The sequence below is a fragment of the Protopterus annectens genome, chromosome 12.part0, assembly GCF_019279795.1.
Source record: "Protopterus annectens isolate FY-2018-M chromosome 12.part0, PAN1.0, whole genome shotgun sequence".
Classification (NCBI taxonomy): domain Eukaryota; kingdom Metazoa; phylum Chordata; order Ceratodontiformes; family Protopteridae; genus Protopterus; species Protopterus annectens.
The window spans coordinates 853,779,609-853,792,203 of NC_056746.1; positions in this window are offsets into that span (position 1 = coordinate 853,779,609).

Below are 12,595 nucleotides of genomic sequence, written 5' to 3' on the forward strand. Positions count from 1 at the left end.
ATATATATATATATATATATATATATATATATTTTTTTTATATATATATATATATATATATATATATATATATATATATACACATATGCACACACACACACACACACCTATATATATATATATATATATATATATATATATATATATATATATATATATATATATATATATATATATATATATATATATATATATATATATATACGCATGTCAACATATATATGCAAACACACACACACACACACACACACACACACATATATATGTAAATACATGTCCCCTTCCATGATATGTGTGAGAGAGCATCACACATATCAATACACAACATATATATATATATATATATATATATATATATATATATATATACAGCAGTACATGAGTGCAAAATAGACTTTGATGTGTGGTGTGTAACCCATGTTGGGAACACATTGCATTTGTTTGTGAAGGTGGGATTTGTATATTGGTGAAGGTTAGTAGGCAAATTGTGGTATGTAGCTTGGGTCTGAAGACAGAAAAGACAGCATACAGGGCTGGTATATGACACGTGGTGTGCAAACACCGTGGATGGGGAGTGTTGTTTGGAATGTGTATGCCATTCAGCCCCCATATGGAAGCAATGGGACCAAGGTCCCCACCCATGGACAGTCACAACAGCATCTACATGGTCATAAAGGTGCCTGGGCTATGGGCTGTGCAGAAGGAGCAAGCATGTCCACCCTGTGTATGTGTACTGCAGGGCTCCAGGTGATGTAGCACACCCCCCATGTCTCTGTGGAGCTCCCTATGCACCAGACCCTGGACCTGACTTTGGGTGACAGGGTTCTGTCTGTATGTGCTCATGGGGGGGACACCATCTCCTGATGTGGTTCCACCTGAAAGTAGTGCAGGACCAGTAGATGATAAGATCCCATGGTGGGTCCCAGATGCAATGTGGCCTGGTAACATGGCCGGATGAGGTGGGAGAGGTGGTTCTGCTGGCAACTAAACCCTACACATGCTATTGTGTCACTGTTATGGAACATATGTGGGCTGTAATAGTCCACACAATCCTGGAACCTGTCTAACAGCATGCATAGATATCCCCAATAACACAGAATGGCAGATGTTCAGTAGTCACATAGCATGCATACCACATGCACATGTGGAACCATAGTGGCACTGACAATGGCATGCAGGTGAAATAGTCTGTAACAGGCCAGCAAAGGTAGTGTCCCAACAAGGAAAATGGCTACAAACACATAACACAAAGTGTGGTGCAAACACATGGCACAAAGCTTGGTACAATACAACATATGTCCCAATGGTAGGTAAGCTGTTGACATACCAATTGCATTTTGTGAACGGTTTGTTGCAGCTGATATGGTGGGGGGAGACAGAGATGTGTATTAAGAACTATGGCATCCCCACTGTATGAGTTGCTCAGACCTGTTTCCATCTTTATGTCTTTCAGGGAAGATGTCTCATGCCAGATTACCAGCTTTCAGTGCTGCAGAAACTGAGGTAATCCTGACACACCTGATACAGCACTACCTGCTACTTTTCAGCAAGACAGCCCATGATCAGCAGGAGAGGACCGCCCTGTGGAATGATCTAGTCCACAGGGTCAATGATGTCGTGCCTGTGCCTGCAGAACTGCAGCTTTGAGCAGATCCGGTATTATTGTAGTGACCTGCTTCGCCATGTACATTGGCGTGCAGCTGCCATATGGGGGGACCACGTCACAACAGGGGGGGAATGCCAACCATCCACCCCTGACTCATGTGGAGGAGCTTCTCAGCAGTCTTGTGGCACCTGCCCACCCGCAGAACCAACAACTGGCAGGGCGCATTGTGGAGGTGGGTGCCACCAACATACTGGCCGAAGAGTGTGCAGGTAAGGCCCTGAGTCACATCATTAGACCACTGTTGTGTATGCATCCACATCTGTACAGGTAGATGAAGCATATCTGAGATGTCATATACATAGTCTGCTGCTGTGTAGTAGTAATAAACAGTTGTGCATAAGCTGTAGTATTGTGGACCTCTACTGTTGATGTAAAATAATGCTGCACCCACCCTTTACAAATGCCACAGCTGTGGCCACTGACATCAACTCTCTCACACTCTTATGCAGGTCCCTCCAGGCTACCACCAAGGCAGCAGCCTGTAGCCAGTGAGTGTGGTTTATGTTCATGCTTCCCAATACACCAGGCATGTAACAGCTATAAGATATTCCATGCACACATCTAACACACGTACCTATACTGCATACTGTACATGTTCATGTGTTGTTGCTGTGAAATGCACCACATCACAGTGGAGACCATGATGGGGTATCGGAAGGGTACATCAGACACATGCAAGATAACTATCATCCTGTCATTGTGAAATCTGTCCACAGGGATGAGTAGAGTGGCAGGACACATGGGCAACAGTAGGGACATATGTGAAACAACACCCTCATACGGTGCTACAACAGTAAATATACCTGTTTTACAATAGCAACCATTACAGATCAACACTATGGCATAACATGGTACTGTGGTCCACATAATTAGCTGGTAGTCGGCTGTTGCACGTAGTGTCCCATTCTTGGGACACTGCAAACTGACACATGTGTAGGCCATAGTTGTCAAACATCTGCAAAAAGGCTAGAGGTGGGGAGGGTGTGGCATCATGACACAGCAGTGCACTGCAGCAGGGATCCTATGTATGCTAAGAATGGCTGTATCTGCACATAATCAGGTTCAGTAACTGTGGCAGATGTAACCCTAACTCCACAGCAATAGTGATGGCAGTGTGTGAACACCAAGGGATGTGCACATGAGTAGACCTTGCAACCATGAAGAGTTGTGGGACATGTGTAGGGCACCCCCCATAGATAGGTAAGGTCTGGCGGTTGTTAGTGTAATAGTCGTGTATTGGTCATACATGCACCATTGATGTTGTGATCTGTAAACCAGACATAAGGCATTCACAAATTACATCTGTCCACATATCATCCCAGGTATGTGTCGCTCAAACACATAGGGACTGTGAGCATTGGATCTGACATAACTGTCACAGTACTACACATGCAGCAATGGTTGTACACCTGAGGTATGGTGCACAGCACAAGGCAGGGTGAAGATCAGGTCCACAGTAACAATGTGTACATGGGTGCAGTGTTATCAAGGGGAAGGGCCATCACCTACAAACACAGCCCATGCATCACACACATGTATACTGGTGCTAGCATGAAGTCACTCTAGCTGCACTGCATGCTGTTGAGTACCATATGTAATGCATACTGACAGAAGGGTAATGGGAGGACTGTGTGTACAAAAGTTGTGCAACCTCACATGTAGGTGTGTGTGTGTGTGTGTCTGTGTGTGTGTGTGTGTGTGGGAGGGGTTATTGTGTCTGTAAAGTGCATTCTGGTGGAGTGGAGTGTGGCCGATGCATGTCAGATGTATGTGTACATGTGTGTTTGTGTGATTGTCCATGTATGCACAGGTGATTGTGTGATTGATCACATGGCAGTACTTTTCCTTGGGATTGTGCCATACATGGACATGGAGTGACACATGAGACACCAGGAAAACTTGTCTGATATGTGATCACAGGACATCTGATAGTATAACAAGGTCTGTAGCATGGAACATGCATAGGGAAGGAAAGTACACACCAGGTATACACATCATATTGCCATCAGCAGATAGATAACTGACTACCCATGTATGCAGCGCTACTGATGCAATGGGGAATTACCTGAGCACACCAGTGAGTGTATCCAAATATTACCATTTTCCACATGATTGGTTGATTTGAGCAGCAGATGTGGCATGGACTGAGCAAGACTGTAGTATGAGCCTCCGGTGTTTGACATATGTAGTGAATGTAGTAGCCCCTACCATATAGGGGCCATGTACACAATGACCGGACATACACAGGGTTAACACTTGATGACAGCAGTGAGGCCATGTACAACCTACTCCACTCAAGTCAGGGAGGTAATGGAGTAACAGGTCATGTGTTGTGATCACACATGTAGGCATGGAGAGGAATGATATGTTAATGGGTAGTATTAATGAGTGTATGTTAGCAAGTGCCATGCAGGATGGGGAACATATGTAACTGAATGTGGCACTGTTTGTAAACCCAGGGAGACAGGGAGGAAGTAAGGTGGACTGTCAGTGTGTGTGTGTGTGTGTGTGTGTGTGTGTGTGTGTGTGTGTGTGTGTGTGTGTGTGTGTGTGTGTGCAAATGTGTGCACTGATATGCGATGCTGTATAGGTCTTAAAGTGCCTGTTTGTTTCCCCTACAGGTGGCAAGGTGGGTCAGGGTCCCTCCTGCATGCAATCTGAGGTTGGTGTCTGTACAGACACCAATGATGATGATGATGATGTTACTGTTGAGGCACAGTTGGGTTTGTCAGCAGCCGACACAGTGCTATCAATTGTCATCACCCTCCTAGCCACCCCAAGCCAGCACACAGTTACAATGCCCATACACACCCCATCACCAGTGGCCATAGCAGAGGGACAGTTGGCAGTTGGTGCCAGTACCTAGGAGAGTGTAGTTTCCATGCCATCTGTGTTAGGCTACAGTCTGCATAGCTGGATGTCCAGCAGGGCCCACATAGGCAGATGTACCGTGGTGCTCGTGGGAGGGCCACTTGTCATTATACCCTGGACAGAGAAGCCACAACTGGTACCATCAGGTGCATGTTTCAGGCTGTCATGGAGGCACAAGCATGTATGGAAATGCACAGAAGACAGGGCCTGAGGCTGCAGAGGGCTGCTTTCTCATCTGTAAGTGACAACATCCGTGAACTTGCTGCTGCCCTCCATGAACAGAACGAGATCATGGATAGACAGTGGGGTGAGATGGTGGGTCTCCTCAACCGTGGTATGTCCGTGCTTGAAAACTTGGTGGGAGAGGTGCGATGGCTGCATGGACATAGGCCAGAAACACCAGCAGTTGGCGGTCAACGTTAACATGCTAGGATGCAAAGCCACTCCTGTAGTGGCAGTACCAGCCCCAGCACATCACTGGGGTTGCTGTCCACACCACAGCAGGCCTCTTGCACATGTCCCTGGCCAGTCTCAGATGGGACATAGTTCCAGTGGACATCTGTCATCATCAGGGGAGAGTAGCACATCAAGGTCTGTATCTGCACGTGCCCATGGAACCCCTGGCAGACACAGTCAACATGTCCATGGCTGGAGGCAGTGAACTGCACACCCTGCCGGGTATGGTCTGCAGCTGTCTAAAAACACCTGTATAGGGCAGCCACATGGCAGAACTGTGTGTATGCATACCCACTCGCAAACACACCTAGGGCAACCCCATACCGACACACACCACCTCACCATGCCCCAATCAAAGATTTAAACCCCTCACCCACATACATGGTGTCAAATGTATGGCCCACCCTCAGCCTCTGGCAAACCAGCAACACTCCCTGTGCATATGATGATACCTGTGCCACATCCCTGTCATCCATAACATCGATGCAGGGACAGGCTAATATGGTTCTGATGCACATGGTGACTGTAATAGAGTGCAGCAATGTACTGCAGTGTAAGATGTTGTCAGGGATAATGTGTAATGCATACATGTCAGGTAGTGTAGCCATCCAGCTATGATGCATTTCAGCTGTTAGTAACACTGATTGATTGTGATCTCCATAATGTTAAACATTTTTGTTGTAGGTGTACATGTGTCAGCAGGAGGATGGTCTGCAGTCATATTCCACAAGGGTTATGGTACTGTGGTGACACCATGGCTGTAACATATCCGGTCTACAGTTGCACACATGTCACAGGTTTTTATAACAGTTATTACCTGTGCCACATTGACAGGTGACCCACTGAGACATGTATAATCTGCAACCTTATGTGAACCCATCCACATACACGCACATCCTTACTTGGCAATGCTGTGACCAGACCCCTACCTAGATATGTAGTGCTACTGAACTGTGTGGCTTTCATTGCACACACCACACAAAGTTTAGGGTGAGGTGTGTACCGGGTGACATGTTACATGCAGAACAACCACAGACATGTACAATATGGTAATGAGGGCTGTAGTGGTTGTATATGGACAATACATAGTGTGTCATACCATCGTATACACATTGACAGACACATAGGCAGACACACATCTTAGAGACCTGGGCTTATTGGTGCTAACTAACTAGTCAGTGTGTCCAATGTGTTACAGGTAGGCTGCACACAGCACATGCATAACTGGGCTGTATTGTGGTATCAGTTACCTGTATGGGTGATGGTGACAGTGGTCACCAGAAAGTGGTATGTGGGACATATACCGGATGTACCATGGTGTAATGACAGTGTACACAGCATCCACATCCCGCAGTGGATATTGTATGCACTGGAACCCATTATGACACTCTGACATACCCACATTTCCCACGACGGCACTACAACCCATTGTATATCACAACAGTGGTACTATAGGGATATGCATCTAATGCACATGCCACAGGTATAGCAGGGTGTTGCATTGCCATGCCTCACCTATGGGCAGTGACAACACTATCTGTACTACTGTGTGGCAATGTGTAGTGTAACAGGAGTATGTGACCTCAGAATGGTGTACCCTACAGATATGCAGACATGCACACATACACACACTTGGCAGACCTCAATGGGTTTCCCATGCCTATCGAACCATTTGTACAACACTGTTGTGCTGGTACTGCAAGGCACATGTAGCCATTAGGGAGAGGAGTGTAACAGGGTACATGTCATGTCCAATACAGCAGTGGCTGCTTCTGACTATGGCAATGGGTGTTGAGGTGGTTGTGAAGGCTGTCATGGAATTCCCAATTACAGGTGTACTAACACAAAAAGTGCTATCCTCAGTAATGCACATGTACATGTGTCAGTACTGTGGTGCATTGCTGCAGATGGTCATAGCTGAGTACCTGGCTATTGTCCATAGAGAGATTGCTTGTGTACGGGGTGTGTACATTGGTATCATGCCACCTGCCATGTGCCAGCAGGCAATCTATCGATGGACACCATGTTAGTGACCATCAAGGTGAGAGTGACATGCATCAGCCAATCCTCTGGGTGCCTTCTGCACATGGCCACTGAGGTGATCCAGTTGACATGTATGCAACATGTATTACAACATATGGTTAGTGTCTTTGATGGAGACCTGTACCCAAGCATGTTCTGTTGACTGTGGTAGTGTAGTGTAGGAACCCATGGCATGTGCCCCATACAGGGTGTTGTCTCCTATATGTGACAGGTAGTACATAGCTGGCCAGACATGTCAGTGTCAATCAAGCATAGGTTGTCTGTACGTATCCCAGATGGATAACTGCCATCTGCACATATGCAGTAGGATGAATGTGTTGACAGGTGGATGTTTGACAACAATATGTATGCCATTACTACATGTTGTAAGCCCTCACTAACATGTGCTGTATAGATGGTACTCTACAATTACATTCCATATGTCTGATTATTATCCAGTGGGGGATTGTTAGAAAAATATGTATTAGTAATATGCTTAGTACATTTGAGGTTTAAAAAGGGTTAACACATTTATTCTATTTCACACTGCATAAATCTGCATGAGATGCAGAAGCATTCCAATCCCATTATGTCATGAAATATGCGCAGCTATGATCTCTGCTTATTCTTTGGAAATTTACAGGGAAGCATTAAATTTCTGCTAATGTCAGGGAAATAATAATAGATGTTTCACTTCTACTAATGTCATGAGATTTAAACAAAGAGTTATTGATTTTCTGCTTATGCTATGGGAAAATACACAGCTGCTGGAGCTATTGATAATGAAGACAAAGGCTGTTTGAAAATATGAACCGCAATCAGCATTTACTTGTACCTAAGCTAGAAAAGTACCTTGAAATGTAACATATGTATTAGAGCTGCACAATTGAAGAATAGAAAGCTTGTAGTGGGCTAAAAAAATACAGCGCCCAAAGTCAGGTTGTTTTTCTCAAATGTTTTTCATAAATTCAGTCATGTCAGCAGGAAATCCAAGTAACATTTTCTATGTAACACATAGTGAGTTTTAAATCTGAACATGTCAGCAGGAAATCTGAGTAACATTTGCTGTAGAACAATACAGAAAGTTGTGTCTAACTACATCAACCATAGAAAGTAACATTTTATAGAACAGTATAAGAGAAGCATACTGCCTGCTAGTAATTAAGCAAAAATCCTGTATTTGCATGTTTTTGTCTCCTTGCTGCAAGTAATAAAAGTTGCCATACCTGAACCTTACGTGAATTGGTCTTTGAAGTTTTTTTCTTTGACAGGGATATATACGGTGACACAGCCCACACACCAGGAACATGACAGTGAGCCTCAGAGTGCAGCTATGCCCACAGGTGTGCTTGTTGTCAGTGGTAATGTTAGCACTTTACCCTTGCCTGGGACAGCGCTGTCAACAGTAGTAATGCCATGTTACACTACATGCCAGTGTGACAACATATAGCCTGGGTTGCTACCCCTGCATGTAACACATTCACATGGATAACAGTGCTGTGCAGGTCTCATATACTTGTGTGTCCCAGACATGGCACTCAAAACCCTTTTCTACTGTAATGACAGCACATAGGCACATGTACTGTACATGGAATTACATACACTGATTACATATGTCATTTCCCAGGGTTTGACATAGCTTTGTATGTTAAGCAGAGATAGCCTCTGAGTAGATGATATGCCACAGAGTATAGCTGGAGGTTTTCTAGACGGTCAGCATAGGGCATCTGCTTTAGACCTGTGATTCTTATAGTCAGGCATTTCTGTGGCTTTCCCAGCTGTCGGAGATGTCTTGTGAGGTACATACCAAACAGGGTGTTGTGCTCTATACTAGGTGTAATAAGGGATGAGTACAGTGGGACAATTACCTCCATTTTTCTGGATGAAAAGCCCTCAATGATGAGGTGTGCCACATAGAAGGATGTCCTTACTGTTGTGGCAATGTGGTTAATGAAGGTGAGACCACTGTCCACCTGTGTTCCTATGTCTGTCATCACACTTTTGGTGTTTAGTGTACTGCCACCTATGTGGTAATTCATGGGTACATGGTATTTCCAAAGGGGATCGCTATACATTACTTGGCATTAAGCTTGAGCCCATGGCTCTGGCACCAAGCATCTGTTTCTGTAAGGCCCTGTTGTAGAATATCCACATCATTTGGGGATGCAATAATGGCTCCCAGTTTGCAGTCATCTGTGAACTTTGTTAGTCAGAGTTCCATAGTGTTGGCCTGCACTTCAGAGAAGTAGATGCCAAACAAGAGAGGTCCCAGGACTGAACCCTGAGGTACTCCACTTGTCACTTGTCTGGAGCTGGGATTGGAGTTGGCTACTTTTACAGTCTGGGTTCCATCAGTAAGTCAGTTGGCAACCCATCAAGTGATGCAGGAGTTTATGGCCAGCATAACTATGTCACCAGAGTGGGGGATGGTGTTGAACACCTTGGCCAAGTCCAGATAGGCTGTGTGGACCACCTTTCCCTCTTCCACAGCTCCAGAAACTGATTTAAAGTAGTCAGGTTCAGGAGACAAGACCGGTCCTTCATGAGCCTAACCTGGGTAGGGTCCAGTGTTTGATGGTTGCCAATGTCTTTGTTTATAAGTTTCACGATAATGCATTCGATGCCCTTGCAGATCAGGTTTGTCAGACTAATGGGATGGTAGTTCTACGGATCCAAGGTGTATCCCCCCTTGTGGAGTGTGATAACTGTAGCTGTGTGCCACTCAGTGGCATTGAAGCCTGAGGTGAGGCTATGAGTAAACATGACACTTAGGTGAGGTGCAAGTTTATTTTGTAGTTCATGTAGTACACAGCCTGGGATGTCATCTGGTCCCATGGATGCTGTATTCCTAGCTGTGGAGAGTGTGGTTTCTACCTGTGTGGCCATGATTACTGGAATTTGGCAATCTTTTGGTACTGAGATGGGCCCTTTAGGGGGTGAGAGGAAGGTGCATGTGGCAATAAATTAATCTGCCCGGATATTGGCAAACTCCTTGGAGTCAGTATATTTAATGCCATTCTGTTGTAGCTCAGAGCAGTTCTGAGCATTGCCATTTAGATTCTGGACATAACTACAGAATGCCTTGTGGTTGTCTTTGGAATCTTTGGCAATTATATTTATGTAACAAGCTTTGGAGGATTGTGAGGGACCTCAGCTTCTTACTGTGGCTGGTAAGGGAGCACTTTGCATTTTGGGATTATCCTTTTTTCTTCTGCAGTTTCTTCCTTCTGTTGTATAGTTTGTTTATGGCAGTGGAGCACCAGATTGGCTACCTTTTTTGGAGGATAGCATCTTGGTTCTATTTGGGATGGCACAATTCATGCATGAGTGGATGTGTTCATACAGTGCCTTAGGGTAGGATTCACCAGTTGCCCTTTTAGCTCCTGTCTCCATGGATGTCATGAAATTTGTCACTTCTGACTTGAGTACCATGACGTTGGCTTTGGAGAGGGTTTTTATGGAGGTTTCCTTACTGCCGGGTGGGGATGGGATGTGGATGTCAATGGTGATTACCTTATGGTCAGACCTGACCAATGATGGGGTGCCACTGGTGTGGAGCATCTTTCTCCCATGTTGGTAATGACCAATTCTAGGATATTGGAGCCCCTGGTTGGACAATGGATTAGTTGATCCAGGGGGTTAGAATGTATGAATTCCAGGAACCCTTGGTAAAAGGTGATGGTACCCAGGTAGTTTTCCCAGTTAATAGCAGGGTAGTTGAAATCACCCAGTATTATGGTGTTTGGTTGTATCTCAATATTGTCCAGTATGTTTATAAAGGTGTAGTGAGAATCTTGGGACATGGTGGAGGATCTGTAGCAAGCTACAATTTGGATTGCAGTCTTACCTGGTGTTAGTTGCACCTGGTGATTCTCAGATGCATTGTATTGGGAACTAGGCTGGAGGTGTGAATAACCTTGGTGAATATGAACACTCCTCCACCTGTAGTGTTGTGGTCTTGGTTTGTTGCCCAAAATTTGTGATAAGAGTTGTAGCCTGGTATTACAGGTGTGGTCTATGGAGCATTAAACCAGGTCCCATTTAATACACAGAAACTGATGTTCCCCATTTGTAGGTGTGCCTCAAGAGAGGGCCTTTTTAGGTTTAGACTTCTAGAATTGAGTAGCATTACCTTCAGTTTTGCATGCTTGTATCTGTTACAGTGGTGGTTTTGTCCTTTGAACCTTGCCTAGATAAGGCACTATGGGGGTGCCAAGAGCTGTAGCCAGTAACTTGAATCCCAGGGGCAACAGGTGCAGACCATCTCTGACAAAGCATTGCGGTTTGTCAATCATGTCATTCCAAGCAGACAGATACTGGATCCCCTTTGAATGACATCAGAAGCTTAGCCACTTGTTGAAGTCATTGCTGTGTATATGTATAGGTGCGAGGGTTTATATGTATATATATGTACATATATATCTCCATATATGTATGTGGATATGTATATGTCCATATATGTATGTGGATATGTATATATATATATATATATATATATATATATATATATATATATGGATATATGTGTACACATATATGTTTACCATATGTCCAGAACATGGAGTGGAGTCCTGCCTCAGCACCAATAGTCTCAACCCCTTAGTGCAAGTGGATGTCATGGATGTATTGCAGGTATATATATGTAGACTGTTGTTACTGTCATAGGGGTGTCTTAACAGACATGGGTGCGGGAGGTCACATCTGCTGTAGACATGTGCACCATTGGCTATGGACAGACATCCTAAGGGCATCATAGTACAGTACCACTGCTAGCACAGTAATGATCCTGTGGACTACAGCAGGGATATGACCAATATATGTGGACCGTCTGGCACTCTGTGGTCAGTCCAGATGTGTATACATGTCCCTTTCATGCGAGACGTGGACCACGCCTCCCAATGTGGATGTTACTAGCCATGTACATGGGTATATCACGACAATACTGGAGTACATGTGCCCACACAGTGTATGCACGCACATACACCAGTCTGTCCTGACACATAATACCTGGTGGTGCTGAGGTCACATGGCCACATACTACCCAGTAGATAGTGACATACATCTGTACAGCATACCACTGCTTTGTCAGAATTACACAACAGTTATGCTGGCCTGGCAGCAGTATGTCTTGCAAATAACTGGACATAACAGCACACTGGGTAATTACAGTAGGCTACTAGGCATGTCACAAAACACTGGGTGAACTACAGGCAGACTGCTACAACACTGGACTGCATATTGTATGGGGGAATACACATGTACCAGAGATTATAGCAGGCTTGACACACAGGTCACAGCACAACGTAGCAGACACCTATGAGAAAATGCATACCCACATCCAATGTCATCGCAGCCAAAGCCACATATGATACACAAGCTTAATATGACACTATAATGACTGTCTGATAAACACCATCCTCATATGTGCCACTCACACACTAACCCTACATACACTGGTCATGGCACAGTGTGGTCCGTTGGCTGTCTGTGGTATGGGACACGTGTGTGCCTGGCCCTATAGACATGTGAGCCAATAGGGTACCCTACACTGGAACAGCATGTAACATCAGATAGAACAGG